Below are 15,528 nucleotides of genomic sequence, written 5' to 3' on the forward strand. Positions count from 1 at the left end.
GTACATTGTTTTGTCTTGGTATAAAAGATGGGCTACAACAAATACTCTGCTTAATACCACAGATTTGCTTGTCAGTTGTTTGACCATAACCAGTTGAACATGTTGGTGGCTGACGATATGTGCATCTCTGATTATGAGCAGAAGTAGTGGGGGAGCATCATAGCCATGTGTTGAGAGGAATTCGTTGGGGTTTGAATAATTCACCTTTGGAAACATGGGTGTTTTGCTCAACATCCTTAAACAAACCTTATACAGGGACCTTTTGGGCGGGATGGGCTACTCGACATGAAGAAAATTCTAACTGGGTCCCACCTACGAGGTCATGCATTGTTTATCTTGATATGAGATCACCATGTCGCACACATATGGTTGTGATGCATGTGCCTGGTGTACCCTTATCAGACGGGTAGTCATGATGGGTATAACGGGCTTCGTGTATTTTACCCCAGTGTCACTTTGATGGCATGCACTGCTCTCTCACTCAATAATAATAATAATAATAATAATAATGACCTCTGCCGATCAAACTCCCAACCCACAAGTAAGTCTTAAGTGTATATATATATATATATATATATATATATATATATATATATATATGGGCAACACACACACTAAATAAAAAAATGTCAGTAAGTAAAAGTGTTTTAAAAAAGATTGTTAAATTTTCAGATTAAGACTGGCACGATTTTCACTACAGTGTTAGGGTTAGGGTTTTAGGGTCAGGGTTAGGGTTAGGGTTTTAGGGTCAGGGTTAGGGTTAGGTAGGTAATGGTGCTGTTGTTAATCCCAAGATTCACGAAAAAATTTTCAAAAAGACTCACAGTTTGTAGGGAATAAATGTTTGTTGATCGTATTTGAAAAAGATGTCTCGCTATTTTATTTTTGTTGTTATCATGGTGAAGGACGGAGTTAGAAATGGAAAGTAAACTTACAATTCCCACCAATTAGAATGAGGTCATTGGTAACCATAGGTACATATATATGTGTGTATTTACGTATGATTGGTAGTGTGTCTGTTTATTTGACTCTCTTTTTCCTTCGTTTCTTTGTCTTTTTTCTTGGATCGTTCGTAAACGTTCATAAGAGAAAGTAGCAATTGAAACGATTTGTAAGAGGAGTAGAAATAGTTAAGTAGATTGTTTTACAGGGTAAAAGTGATTTTGTATGTAGTTTTAGTGTCTGTCATTACAGTATCGAAATGTGATTGTTTCAGTTTTGATACTGAAATAGTTTTCTTTTACTGTCAGTGTTTCTCCTTCCTTTCTTTTTGTATTTGTTGTTGGATTGTTCGTAAAGGTTCATAAGAGAAAGTAGGAGTTGAAAGGATTTGTAAAAGTATTAGAAAGAGGAAATAATATTTTATTAGAGGGGAAAATGTAAATTTTGGTAGTTTTATGAATTTTATTCATAATTCGGAATTATTTTGACTGAAAAAATGACACTGTGACCTAACTTATTGTATTTAGAATATTAATTGTGATTCTTTAATCCAAGAAATTTAGAATTGTGTAAATGTATGAATTTTAAACATACACACAGAGAGAAAAATCTGCCTTTTATAAATAAGATACTCATATATATATATGTGCAGGTGACACATGAGGTACACCATTTTGAGCGTGGACGTTGCCAGTGCCGCCTGATTGGCCTTCGTAGGATTTTCGAGCGAGATCGTTGCCAGTGCCCCTGGACTGGCTCTTGTGCGGGTGACACATAAAATACACCAGTTTGAGCGTGGCCTTTGCCAGTGCCGCCTCGCTGGCCTTTGTGGGATTTTCGAGCGAGATCGTTGCCAGTACCCCTGGACTGGCTCTTGTGCGGGTGACACATAGGGTGCACCATTTTGAGCGTGGCTGTTGCCAGTACCGCCTAACTGGCCTTCATAGGATTCTCGAGCGAGATTGTTGCCAGTGCCCCCGGATTGGCTCTTGTGCGGGTGACACATAAAATACACCAGTTTGAGCGTGGCCGTTGCCAGTACCGCCTGACTGGCCTTCATGGGATTTTCAAGCGAGATCTTTGCCAGTGCCCCTGGACTGGCTCTTGTGCGGATGATGCATAAAATGCACCATTTTGAGCGTGGCCATTGCCAGTGCCGCCTGCCTGGCCTTTGTAGGATTTTCGAGCGAGATTGTTGCCAGTGCCCCTGTACTGGCTCTTGTGCGGGTGGCACATGAAATGCAGCATTTTGAGCGTGGTCGTTGCCAGTACCGCTTGACTGGCCTTTGTAGGATTCTCGAGCGAGATCGTTGCCAGTGCCCCTGGACTGGCTCTTGTGCGGGCGACACATAAAATACACCAGTTTGAGCGTGGCCGTTGCCAGTACCGTCTGACTGGCCTCCGTAGGATTTTCGAGTGAGATCGTTGCCAGTACCCCTGGACTGGCTCTTGTGCGGGTGGCACATGAAATGCACCATTTTGAGCGTGGCCGTTGCCAGTGCCGCCTCGCTGGCCTTCGTACGGGTGAGACGTAAAAGCGCCCACTACACTCTCTGAGTGGTTGGCGTTAGGAAGGGCATCCAGCTGTAGAAACTCTGCCAAATCAGATTGAAGCCTGGTGTTGCCATCCGGTTTCACCAGTCCTCAGTCAAATCATCCAACCCATGCTAGCATGGAAAGCAGACGTTAAACGATGATGATGATGATGATATATATATTTTTTTTTCACCAAAAATTTGGCAAAAGAATATAGTATCTGTTAACAATCTTAGCAAAAAACTCACAGTTGAGTTTTTGTATATATATATATATATATATATATATATATATATATATCAACTTTAAATAGAGCTCAAAACTGATCCGTTGAAAATACTTTATTACAACAATAATAATAATAATGAAATTGACCTATGTACATTTCGATGGAACATCCAGAATGATTAATACATATCATAAAATATTATAAAATATTATAAAATATAGGATACTCCATCTCCTCAGGGTCCCATTATTATTGCTATCATTATCATTATTATTAGCAATACACATCCAATAAAAACAGAAAACATTCAAATCCAATTTTCATATTTGACCCATGAAAATATACAAAACAGGATGAAAAGCTAATAGATGGCACACAACTGTTGATCCCAAATGTGCAAGGAACGAGCAAACAGCAAATTAACTCAAACCTAAAAATTGTATATTATAAAATTCAGTTACTGATCAATTTAGAACGCTATAAAATTTTTTAAAAACCCTTAGAGCAATAATCACCAAAATAAAGAAATAAAGAAATAAAGAAATCATACCGTAGAAAACAATGTTTTAAAAATTATTAATTATAACATTCAAACTAGACGAACCTGGTTAAACAGAAGCACACTTAAAAAAAAAAAAAAAAAAAATAATAATAATAATAATAATAATGATAATGTTCTTAAATAAAATTTTCTCTAATAAACTCTAGCACACACCAATATACACAATTAAAAATAAAATTTAATCTTATATCAATTCAGCGTAAACTAGCAAAAAACTTCAAAAGTATACCTCAGGATTACCACGCTATATTACACTAAATCTCTATATCCGTGTTACATTTACGTTATCGCAAAACGTAAATAAAAATAGAAAATAGTCTTCAATGAAAACAACCCTCAATAAAATTCTAACTCACATATACAGTAACACCACACTACACTTATCTATATTCTAACTATACCTACACACACACACACACATATATATATATGAATTTATGACTAACTCTAAGATTGTTAATTTTTTAGATGCTACACTAGACTTAGATGAAGGACTCCACCACCCGTACAGGAAACTAGAAGAAACCACTAGTTACATTAACACGCTTTCCAATCACCCCCCTCTATAATTAACACAACTGTCCAGGCTGTTTTGGACAGACTAACTAGACTATCCTCGAATGAAAAGATTTTCAAGGAACATGCCCATCATTACAATCAAGACCTCTCTAACGCTGGGTACTCCCAGAGAATATCCTATGTTAATAAGTTAAATTATAAACCGCCTAAAGCACCAACCATGAACATAAACCCACCGTGTAATCGAATTAGGAAATATAGAATTAACCCCCTGGATGGTGCTATAGAAAATAAGTTGAACAGAAACAAAAGAACAGATATAACCAGTACGAATACTAATAGGCATAAGATCGAAAAGCATAAAGAGAATAATCATACAGATATTTGTTCACGCAAAGAAAACCCTAACGATAGGAATGATAATAGAAATAGAATAATTTCTAAGCAAAGTAAAAATAAATTACGCAACTACATATGGTATAAGATACCATACAATATAGCGGTCACAGGTAGATTATGTAAGAGGATATTCTCAATTATATCAAAGAACTTTTCACCCACTCACAAATATAGCAGTATCTTTTCAACTAAAACTATTAGAATCTCATATTCAACCCTCCCTATTATGAAATGTATTATATCTAAACATAACAAAACCAAAATAAAAAAAGCTAGATTAAGAATAATTAATAATTATCAGCCTAACACCGATAATCCTAGAACCTCCACTGATAGTATAAGAAATAACATTCCTGTAAATTATAACATAGCTAATAGTAATAATAATAATAATTGTAATGACGGCGACAATATTAGCCCACGTAACCATACCCAAATAACAAATAGCACGACAATAGATGAATCACTAAACCTAGACCCAACACAAAATAACAGCACACCTTCCGCATTAAATAATGACACTACTACTAACAATAGAATACCCAACTCAACCTCTAATAATAATCCTAATAATAATCAAGATAATAATTATACCAGCCACGATTCTAATAATATTACTAATAGAAATAATATGTATAATACCTGTTATGTTTCCCTCGGACTGACTCGCAGAGATAACATAACGAGTTATACAGTTTAATTATTACATTTATTGTTCAATTACATACAAAGAACGCACTCACCCAATGTTCGTTATGAATAAACAAAAGTCATGTCCGCCATATATATATCAATGACATTTTACTACGACAGTCCCACAAGACAACAACAATGAAACAATGAACTCAGACGAACCATATAACACCTCCCCACTGAAATTGATGCTACACAAGAAGTATCAACAGCAAAGTCTCTCTTGGGTTTTACGGGTTCTCTTGGACCGTCTTGGGTTGTCTGGTCCATACTCTGGAACGGGTAACATGGTCTTGGGTCTGGTTTGTCTTTGTGTTAGTGGCACAGTTTCCGAGATCTCCATCGGGTGATCTGTTGCAAATTCAAATACAGTGTTTTCTGCATCACCAGGTTCATTGTCTTCCTCAGTTGTGTACCGCGGTCGCAGCTGTTCCCAGTGTCGTCTCCACATCGGGCCATGAGGTATGACCTTCACGTTAAAGCAGCGAGTACCCAATGACTTCTTAATGATTGCTGGTACCCATCGGGGATCTTTGTCTCGGCGAGGTCCATAGTAGAGTGCATACACAGGATCTCCGGCCTTGTACTGCCTGGTAACTTTAGCGACATCAGCCGAGCTTGGAGTCACCTGAGACTTATGTGCTTCCTTAGACTGTTTGCCTTGAGCAATGTGTGTTGGCGATGGCAGCAGAGAATCAATCCTTGTTCGTATCTGCCGGTTATTCAAAAGTTCACTTGGAGAGAATCCACAGGATGTTGGTGTTCTCCGGTACTGCATCAAGAATTCTTGAAGTGCTCGTGTTGGCGGAAGAGAAGACTTCCTCAGAGCTTGTTTGAAGGTCTGCACCAAACGTTCCGCTGCTCCGTTGGTAGCTGGGTGGTAAGGTGCCCCTGTCAGGTGTGTGATCCCGCGTTCTTTGCACCAGCTCTGAAACTCCTCAGACGTAAAAGTTGGTGCATTATCGGTGACCAGTGTGTGAGGAAATCCGAAGTACGCAAAGTCTTCCTCAAGCAGATTCAAAGTGGCTTTGGAGGACGTGGAGGAAGTGGGATGAATGCATGGGTACTTGGAATAAGCATCTGTGATCACCAGCCAATCTCTACCCATAAAATTTATTGCATGGTCCAGATGTAAGCGGCTCCACGGCTTTTCTGGTAACATCCATGGGTGAACTGGAGGCTTAGATGGCTGCCTTTGATGTTCGTTACATGAATCACATCGTCGACTGGCTATCTCTATAGCAGCATCGATACCAGGCCAATATACAGCAGTTCTTGCTAGCTGTTTCATGCGTTCCATGCCAAAGTGTCCGAGATGCAGAAGATTGAGGATCTTTGGCTGCAAGCTATGTGGAATCACAACTCTAGATCCATGTATAAGGCATCCATGACAGATACTAAGTGAGTTTGATAACTTACGGAACTTGTTGACTTCGTCATTGATCTCCATGTTCTTTGGTGGCCAGCCTTCACGGACGTAGTGCATCACTGTAGATATCACTGGATCTTTCCCTGACTCTTGACGGAGGACGTTAGCATCCACAGGTTGGACTTGAATACTAAGAGCTTTGATGGCACACACCATGTCTATGTCTTCACCATTTTCCTTTCTGTCAAAGTCGTTGTCATCACCGAATGGCAAGCGACTGAGGGCATCAGCATTGCCATGATCTGCTGATTTCCGATATTCAATGGTGTAGTCAAACTGGTTCAGCCACAGGGCCCATCGTGCTAGTCTGTTAGCAGCGAGAAGTGGCGTCCCTTTCCTCGGACTGAATAGTGATGTCAGTGGCTTGTGGTCAGTCACGAGTACGAATTTACGACCGTACAAATATTGGTAAAACTTCTGCAAGCCAAATATGATAGCTAGGGCTTCCTTTTGAATTTGACTGTAGTTACGCTGTGCAGAAGTGAGAGTCTTGGACATATTGGATATTGGGCGCTCGCTTCCATCAGGATAGCGGTGAAACAGGACTGCTCCAATACCAACGTTTGATGCGTCACAAGCCAGTCCCAAAGTTTTGTTTGGATCGAAGTGTATCAGAACTTGACTTGATGAAAGTACATTTTTCAAGTGATCAAAAGCTGACTGTTCCTCATCTCCCCACTTCCAAATAGTTGACTTTTTCGTAAGGCAATAGAGTGGCTCTGCTATACTGGCTAAGTTTGGGATAAACTTTCCATAAAACTGAACTGAACCTAGGAAAGATTTCAAGCTTGATTCGTTCGTTGGAGATGGCATCTTTAAGACTGCTTCGACTTTGGATCCCTTAGTGATCCCTTCAGTCGACAAAATGTGTCCAAGGTATTCTACACTGGGTAGTGCAAACTGGCACTTTTCACGGCGACATCTGAGTCCATTGTCGCTTAGACGTGTGAGCAGACACTTTAGGTTGTTTAAGTGACTGTTTGCATCTTTCCCACTGACGAGCATGTCATCCTGGAAGACGGCCACTCCAGGTAGATCATGGGTCAGGTTTTCCATGATCTCCTGAAAGTAACCAGGTGCTGACTTGATTCCGAAAGGGAGTCGTTGTTGCAGGAGTACTCCACGGTGAGTGCTGAGTGCGAGTCTGCGTTGACTTTCTGGAGCCAGCTTGATCTGATTATAGGCATCAGAAAGGTCTATCTTTGTATATCTGAATCCACCTCCGAGTTTCTGCATCAGTTCAGCAGGGAGTGGCATTGGATGACGGTGATCAGCAAGTTGGTCATTAATTCCCACAGAGTAGTCACCACAAATCCGTAGTTTGGGCTTCAGGTTGCTTGAAGCGTGTGCTTTACGAATCGGTACCACTGGCGTTCCGTATTCATTTAAATTGGACAGGCTTCCAGATTCCCTTGGCGATGCCTTCTTCGTAACCTTTGGCCAGGTCATCACGAAGAGCAAATGGGACCGGACGTGCCTTGTGAAAGACTGGTGTTGCGTCCGATTTGAACTTCACTTCCAGTTCAAAGTTCTTGAGACATCCCAATTCTTGCTTGAAAATATCTGGAAATTCATCACACATGTTGTGACAATCTTGCTGCAGGGAAACATAGGGCTCACTTGAGGTCTTTGGATACATCCCTTGTGCACCTTCCCTCTTAGCTTGGCTGTCTATGCTTTTCAAACCTAGAGCAGTGTCTACGGAAATTCCCAGAGTCTGGATAGCATTCCGACCCAGCAAATTAAGATCAGAGATCTTGGTGACTATGTAAGGTATAAGATCCTGCTTACCAGTTGTTGGATCCTTGATTTGGCCCATGAAAGTTCCTAGAACAGGCAGGTTGTGCTTGCTGGCAGATTCATAGCGATGCTTGACATCTTGCAGCTTTGGTCTTCCAAGTTGTTTCCAGACTGACAAGGAAACAAAATTGCCTGTAGTAGCAGTGTCCAATTCCATTGTGAACAGTCTGTTCTGGATTGTTACTGGCACAATTAAACTATGAGTGTCTCGGGAAACTTCACCTAGGATCGCCTTGACTAGCTCAGCTTTTGTGATTCTTTTCACGGGAGTTTGTGAATGACCATTGCGTTGCTGATGTTGTTTTTTCCTACACACCGCTTGCAAATGACCCTTTTTATCACAAAAATGACATTTGGTTTCCCTGAAAGGACAGTCTGTTGCTTTGTGGGCCTTTCCACATCGGTAGCATTTCTCCTGGTTTGTGGAATAAGACTGCTGATGTTTCTTTTGAGGACTCTTATTCCTGTTCTGCTGGACCTTGTACACCTGCTTGGTTTTGGAACCGTATACAGTTTCTTTTGCAACCTTTGCTGCGTCTTCAGTCTCAATGGCAACCTGGACAGCACGGGCAAAATCTAGTTCTGAGTCTTTTATCTTAAAAAGCGCCTTCAGAACCGCTTCATTGTTAACCGAACATATGAATCTCTGTCTCAGAGCTTAATCCTGTGGATTGGTGATCGCTGGAAAATCACAGGTAGCTGCATCCTGGCGTATACGTGCTGCCAGCTCCTGGAGAGTTTCGCCTGGCTTCCGCTGCATATCACTCCAAAACTTGAAACGCTCTCTCACAATGAAAAGTTTAGGGTCGAACTGTTTCTTCATGAAGTCAACGATTTCGTCCATTATCAAGTTGTTGATATCTTTAGGCGGATTTTGTTGGGTAGCCAGATTAGCAAGTTGTTTGTGAACAGTAGCAGTCTGATTGGTCAGGAACACTTGTGCCATGCGTTTTTCAGGTACAGCATTAGCAGCCACAAACGTACGGAATCTTGACCAGTAATCAGGCCATAGTTCTGTCGCTGAATCAAATGCAGTAAATGGTGGAATCGACACTGTTGTTGAAGCAGCTGAAAAATAGCCACTAGAATCGCCTTCAACTTGTCGAGCACCAAACAGTTTTAACAGAGCGTCCATATCTCTCTGATGTTGTTGCATTTGCTTGTCCATTTGTTCCCTAAACAATTTAATAAGTTCTACTGTCTGTTTTTCAGCCATTGTTATTACGATGAATAATTTTACGGTAAAGTAAGCATGTATCCTATCGGTCCTATCGGCGACGCCAATAAACTCTGTTATGTTTCCCTCGGGTGACTCGTAGAGATAACATAACGAGTTATACAATTTAATTATTACATTTATTGTTCAATTACATACAAAGAACGCACTCACCCAATGTTCGTTATGAATAAACAAAAGTCATGTCCGCCATATATATATCAATGACATTTTACTACGACAGTCCCACAAGACAACAACAATGAAACAATGAACTCAGACGAACCACATGACACACGGAACGTCAGACGAATTACATATCTAACAGTCCATATAACAATACCAATGTTAACGGCAGAAAGAATCGAGGTGATGTAACTTCGAACAACCCAAATAGAGGTAGCAGCAATAATTATAACAGCAATGTAAGCGTAAACCCTAACCACCCGAGAACTGGCATAGGTAATAATACTATAAGCAGTTACCCCACGAATGTAAGCATAAGACGACCTAGCAATTATAAAATCGGGTGCAATTGTGTAACACCTTCGACATGTCCCTTACGCGGAAACTGTTTAGCTAAAAACGTAATATACTCTTGCGAAATTATCACGGAAACTAATACCCTCACCTACCTTGGATGCTCTTCATCCTGGAAATCTAGGTTTTATAACCACAGATCTTCGTTTAGACTCAGACATAAGGCTAACAACACCTCATTATCTCGTAAAATTTTGGAGCTTAAGGACGATAAGATTAATTTTAGCCTTAGATGGTCAATTGTTGGATCGGCCCCAACGTATAAAGATAATAGAACTGGTTGCCAGTTATGCTCCCTTGAACTTTTGAAAATTATTAAATTCCCCAATAAGAATAAGCTAGTTAATAAGAGGTCAGATTTCAAACCTTCCTGTATCCATAAAATGATGAAAACCTTTAGATACTATAATCCCTAAGTCCTCTCTTTCAATTATAAGCACTTCTACACCTTCTCTCATTAACTACTCCCACGTTAGATCCTGCCTACCACAATTCAGACACCGAATTAACAAAGCCCGTACACTACCCCTAACCTAACTATGTACCTTAATAATTTTGTTTACCCTCGAATAGCTAGATTATGACCACATAATATACACACATTTTTAATAAACCGGATCCATAATCCAACACTTACAGATATAGTTCTACCTTTCAGTCACTGACTCGAAACTCTCCAATGACACTACAATACACAATAATAACACGAAATAGCACTAATCAATGCCTTTTTTTATAGTTTTTCTTTTTCTTTTTCTTTATTTTATTATTTTTATACTTTTTCTTTTTTTCTTTTCTTTTCTTATATATATATATATATATATATATATATATATATATATATATATATATATATATATATATATATATATATATATATATATATATATATATATATATATATATATGTTTTCAATTTTTTTAATATATTTTATATTTTTATATTATATTTTTTTATTTTAAAATTTTTTTATTTAATCTTTTATTTTTTATTTTTTGCATTATTAATGTGGGTGCTATTATTTCCTATCACTATTATACTATATTACTAAGGTTGAAATGCTCCCAATACTCTGTATTTTGAATTTTAACGTCCCTCTCCCATATACTTTATTTCCCTTTTCTTGTTGACATTTTCTAATTATTCATTCTTTAAGGTCTTATATGTTCTAATTACCTTTTCCACTCCCTTCACCCTTTTATCATCTAGATAAGTGTATGTACCAATATAATAGATAAGTTCGTATACTTAAGTTGTAATTCGCCTAAACTGACCACTCACCACAAGAATATCATATTTCAAGTTTACTCTAGCCTGACACTATTTATTTATGACCCACCACTGATCTAGGCAAACACAGCTCATATATATCTATCCCTTACGACCTTTAAGATCTCTGTATCTATATCTATTTATCTTCTTCTTCTACATTTAGATTTTTCCTCACCACCCTTCTCCAACCCGTCTAAATAGCTTAGATGTATTTTACTTTACTATCCAGATTTTCTCTTATTGTTTCTTAGATTACCCGCCCCACCGATTTGACTCCTTTTATTTTTATTTTTGTATGAATATCTGTGTATTTTTCTTCTTAGTATTTTATATTCCTTATTTTATTTTATATTACTATTTCATTTCTGTTATATTGTTTTAACTACCAACTTCTTCCCTGCTATAAACTTTAGCCAGACTATAGATAACCAAATTACAACAGGTATATAGTCCAATTTTTGTTTTATAGTGCATTGTTGTACCATTCTAAACTTTTATTCTTTACAAACAATACACAATGCTTCAAGCGAACTACAATACTCTCCTATATATATATACATATATATATATATAATACATACACAGCAGTGAAACATGGGCCATGACTGCTGAAGCCATGCATAGGCTCAAAAGAAATGAAGCTAGTATGATCCGCTGGATGTGTAATGTCAGTGTGCACACACGACAGAGTGTAAGCACCCTGAGAGAAATATTGGATATAAGAAGCATCAAATGTGGTGTGCAAGAGAGACGACTGCACTGGTATGGTCATGTGCTAAGTATGGATGAAGAGAGCTGTGTGAAGAAGTGTTGGAACCCGCAGAAAAGGGAGACCCAGAAAGACATGGGATGAGGTGGTGAAGCATGATCTTCGAACGTTGAACCTCACAGAGGCAATGACAAAAGACCGAGACCTCTGGAGATATGCTGTGATTGAGAAGACCCGGCAAATAAAGTGAGTTCACAGCTGTAACCCACATCAGTGTCACATAACCAGCCCATTTAAAAAATACCTTTGAATCGTTGGGTAACATTCCATGCTTGAGGAGACCAACTGAGTCAAGTAAATCAAAATCAAATCAAATTACAACATCCCAATGCTACACATATATAAATATCTCAACATTTGTAGAGATGGGCTACATTTGGAATAAAAAATGTAGATTCTCCACTTTACCTTCAAACATTCAATTTTGGGGAGAATCCCTTGATGAAATGTATGCGTGTGTATGTGTGTGTGTGTGCACGTGTGTTTGGGAACATGTCCATGTTTATACTGTGTAACTTCGATCACGTCTCTTTCAATTTCATCATTTTGCATTAGAGAACATAAGACTTACAAAATGTACTGCCTCCGCTTTTCTTTCAAGCATTCAATTTTGGAGAGAATTTTTTGCTGAAATGTAGTTTCATTGCTTTTTGGTATTGCAGATCATCCCGTGCACATTTGTAAAGGGGAAAAATTTTGAATTTTCCATCACTGCATATTTCCAGATGCTTACTTAATGGAATCATGCATAATTCCTCTTGTCGGATATGTTGCCTGTGGATTCTTGCACATTGGCAGAGGGAATTATTTGTTTCACCAATGTAATTTTCCTTGCAGTTTGGGCAGGTAATGCAGTATATAAGGTTTTGCTTTTTGCAGTTCATATCTGTATTTATTTTGAAAAGGGATCTGCTCTTGAATTTTATGTCGAAGGGGAGACAGTACATTTTGTATTCTAAATATAACTCAGAAGAGAAAAAGAAAGAGGGAAAAAAGAAGGAAAAGGGTAAGAGAGAAAGAAAGCAAAATGACTTTCCGTGATGACCAAACTGCACCTGTTTTTTTTTTAAGAGGTCACCATCCTTAAACCCATTCCAAAACAATGATAAATAAATAAATGGTGAATAGGAAGGGGGATACCTCTTCTCTCTCTTCCTCTACCTATCTGACTGACTGTCTGTCTGTCTGTTTGTCTATCTATCTATCTATCTCTCTATCTCTATGGATGGACGGTAGACGTGTCGGCTCCGTAAGTTTTGCCTTTTTCATGTTTTAAAAAGTTTGTTTGTAAAGTTTATTTTATATACAAAGTTGTATAACAACTTGTAGACTCTCTGGTGCAAGTTTTTTGCGACGGAAATCTGCCCTGTGTGGCACATTTCCAGGATATAAAAACCAATTTCGGCTTTCTAGCCATTTTTTTTTTGAGACGATGGCGTCTTGTAGCCATGAAAATTTTTGTGAAACGAACGCTGCAGTCTGCAGTGTTTCGTTCGAAAAAGAATTTCCTAGTCTTCCTTCCTCACAGTTAAAGGAGAGAATGGAGAAAAAGAAAGACTCTGCTGCTACAGCAGTCTTGCCTGCCAACGTAACCAGTGACAACAACAACAACAACAACAACAACAACAGCAGCAGCAGCAGCAGCAACAACAAGGACACAAATGTCCTTACTAACAAAACCACTGTCCTCACCACTGATACCACCACTACCGCCACCACCACCACAACGAACTTTGCCGAGGCTTTGAAGCCTAGGAAAAGAATTTTGAATATATCGAAAGAGAAATTACTTGCATGTAAAAGCATGCTAAGTAAAAAGGACGTTACAGTCCATCTTCAAACGCCCACGGACTTTAAGATAAACATCGAAAAAAAAACTATCATCTACAGAACCATTAATTTAAAGACAAAGACAGTGGAAAAATTCACCCAAGAAAATGTTGAGAGATGCTTAAAGCCGATTTGGTCTTACAAGACTTACATAACGAGAGGTTTAAAATTCGGGACGATAGAAGTAAGACTAGACAGCGAGCAGTGAGCGAAGGACCTCTCCACTAAGTCATTACAACATGAAAACCTGCTCATGATCCCTACGTACCTTGGTCGTAGGGTTACGAAAATAAAAATTTCGAATGTGCCTCCTGAAATTGAGGAAGAATGGCTAGTATCTGCCATATGTCTAGGCATAGAGGAGGAGATAAACATACTAGAAACATCTGCCGTTTGCAATCAAAACTGGATTGGCCAGGAATTTCAACTCCTGGTACAAATTGATCCAGCAAACTGGGAAAAAATTCCACATAGAATCCAATTAACTGAGGATTCAATTTTTCATGTTTTCGTCGAAGGCAGAAGGCCAGTTTGCTACGTTTGTAGTAGCAAAACTCACCTTCAAAAAACATGCCCAGTAGCCCAGAAGAAAAGGCAACAATACAAAGAAAAACAACAACAACAACAACCACAAGAAAAGCACAAAAAAAAACAGCATTACTGCCTACACCGCCATATGCACAACTGGTCAAGCAGTTGTACAACGAAATGGAAAAACGCCAGCAGCCAACAACACAGCCGAACCAAACAAAAACACCACCAGTACCACCAAGAACAGAATCAGCACCATCACCACCACCAACACCAACAACAACAACCCCACAAGAAGGGAACACGAAAAAGACTCCCACCCCACCCCCAAAAACCAAAACACCACATCCCAACTGTCACGAAACAGCACCAACACCACCAACAACAAAATCAACCCACACAAAAATAGACCCCAACACCCTTCCCCTCCCACCCTCCGATTCCTCCGACATGTCAGATGAAGATGAGACACAGAGGCTTGGCAAGTGGCCACGGAGGGAAGAAGAAAAAGGGGGGAAAAAAAGAACGGAAAAACAAACAAACAAAGCGGGGAGGTTTACCAGCCCCGAAACCAACACATCCACAGAAAACAAAAACGCCAACACAAACGCACCAACACAGAACTCCACAACAAGTTTGACAGCGATAAACACAAACAATCGAGACCTAATGAAATTCATTAGGTCAAACACTAACATAACAGATAATGACACGAAAACAAGCAATCACCCACGCACAACACCACCACAACACATCAAAATCATACATGTAACACGAAGCACATACAATACACTGAAATCTCTCTACCCGGATACAGTAGGGAGATTCCAAAAATATTCATCAAAAAAACTATACAAAAACCTTCTGAGAGAAGGTTGTGAAGCCAAGAGCCAAGAACTTTCGGACAGTAAGTAACTCTCTCTCTCTCTCTCCTTTCGTGTGTAAAACACAAATTTGATAGAATCATGGTGAAGATTGGCTGTGTGAACGTGCGTGGCTTGGGGTCGCCTTGGAAACAAGGGTACGTCTTAAATGACATCAAGTCACACAATTTGGATATCATAGCCATTAGTGAGACCAGACTCCATGAACCGCGGGCCCTAAAGTCCATGTTTGGCGGACAGTTTAACATTTATTTTTCTCCCTGTCTGCCGAGGATGGGCGGTAGTGGCACGGCGGTTCTTTTTCGCAAGAGTCTGGATCTCCAAGTAAAGACGATATTTACGGACCCGGAGGGTAGACTGGTTGTCCTAGATGTGG

At 39.2% G+C, this 15,528-nt stretch overlaps 1 protein-coding gene across 13 annotated transcripts in view; it reads right to left on the bottom strand.

Annotated features, from left to right (window-relative positions):
* Nucleotides 1-15,528, bottom strand: part of LOC106874300 (uncharacterized) — a 377,625-nt gene that overhangs the window by 110,059 nt on the left and 252,038 nt on the right. For 5 of the 13 annotated variants that reach the window (XR_016244600.1, XR_016244603.1, XR_016244599.1 and 2 more), the window contains exon 1: nt 4,931-7,893. The exons of the other annotated variants lie outside the window; for them this stretch is intronic. The gene's annotated coding sequence lies outside the window, so the exon portion shown is untranslated. Of the gene's footprint in view, nt 1-4,930; nt 7,894-15,528 lie in introns of those variants that run through there. 13 annotated transcript variants of the gene reach the window in all.

This window comes from Octopus bimaculoides, chromosome 16 (assembly GCF_046866305.1).
Source record: "Octopus bimaculoides isolate indiv1 chromosome 16, ASM4686630v1, whole genome shotgun sequence".
NCBI lineage: Eukaryota > Metazoa > Mollusca > Cephalopoda > Octopoda > Octopodidae > Octopus > Octopus bimaculoides.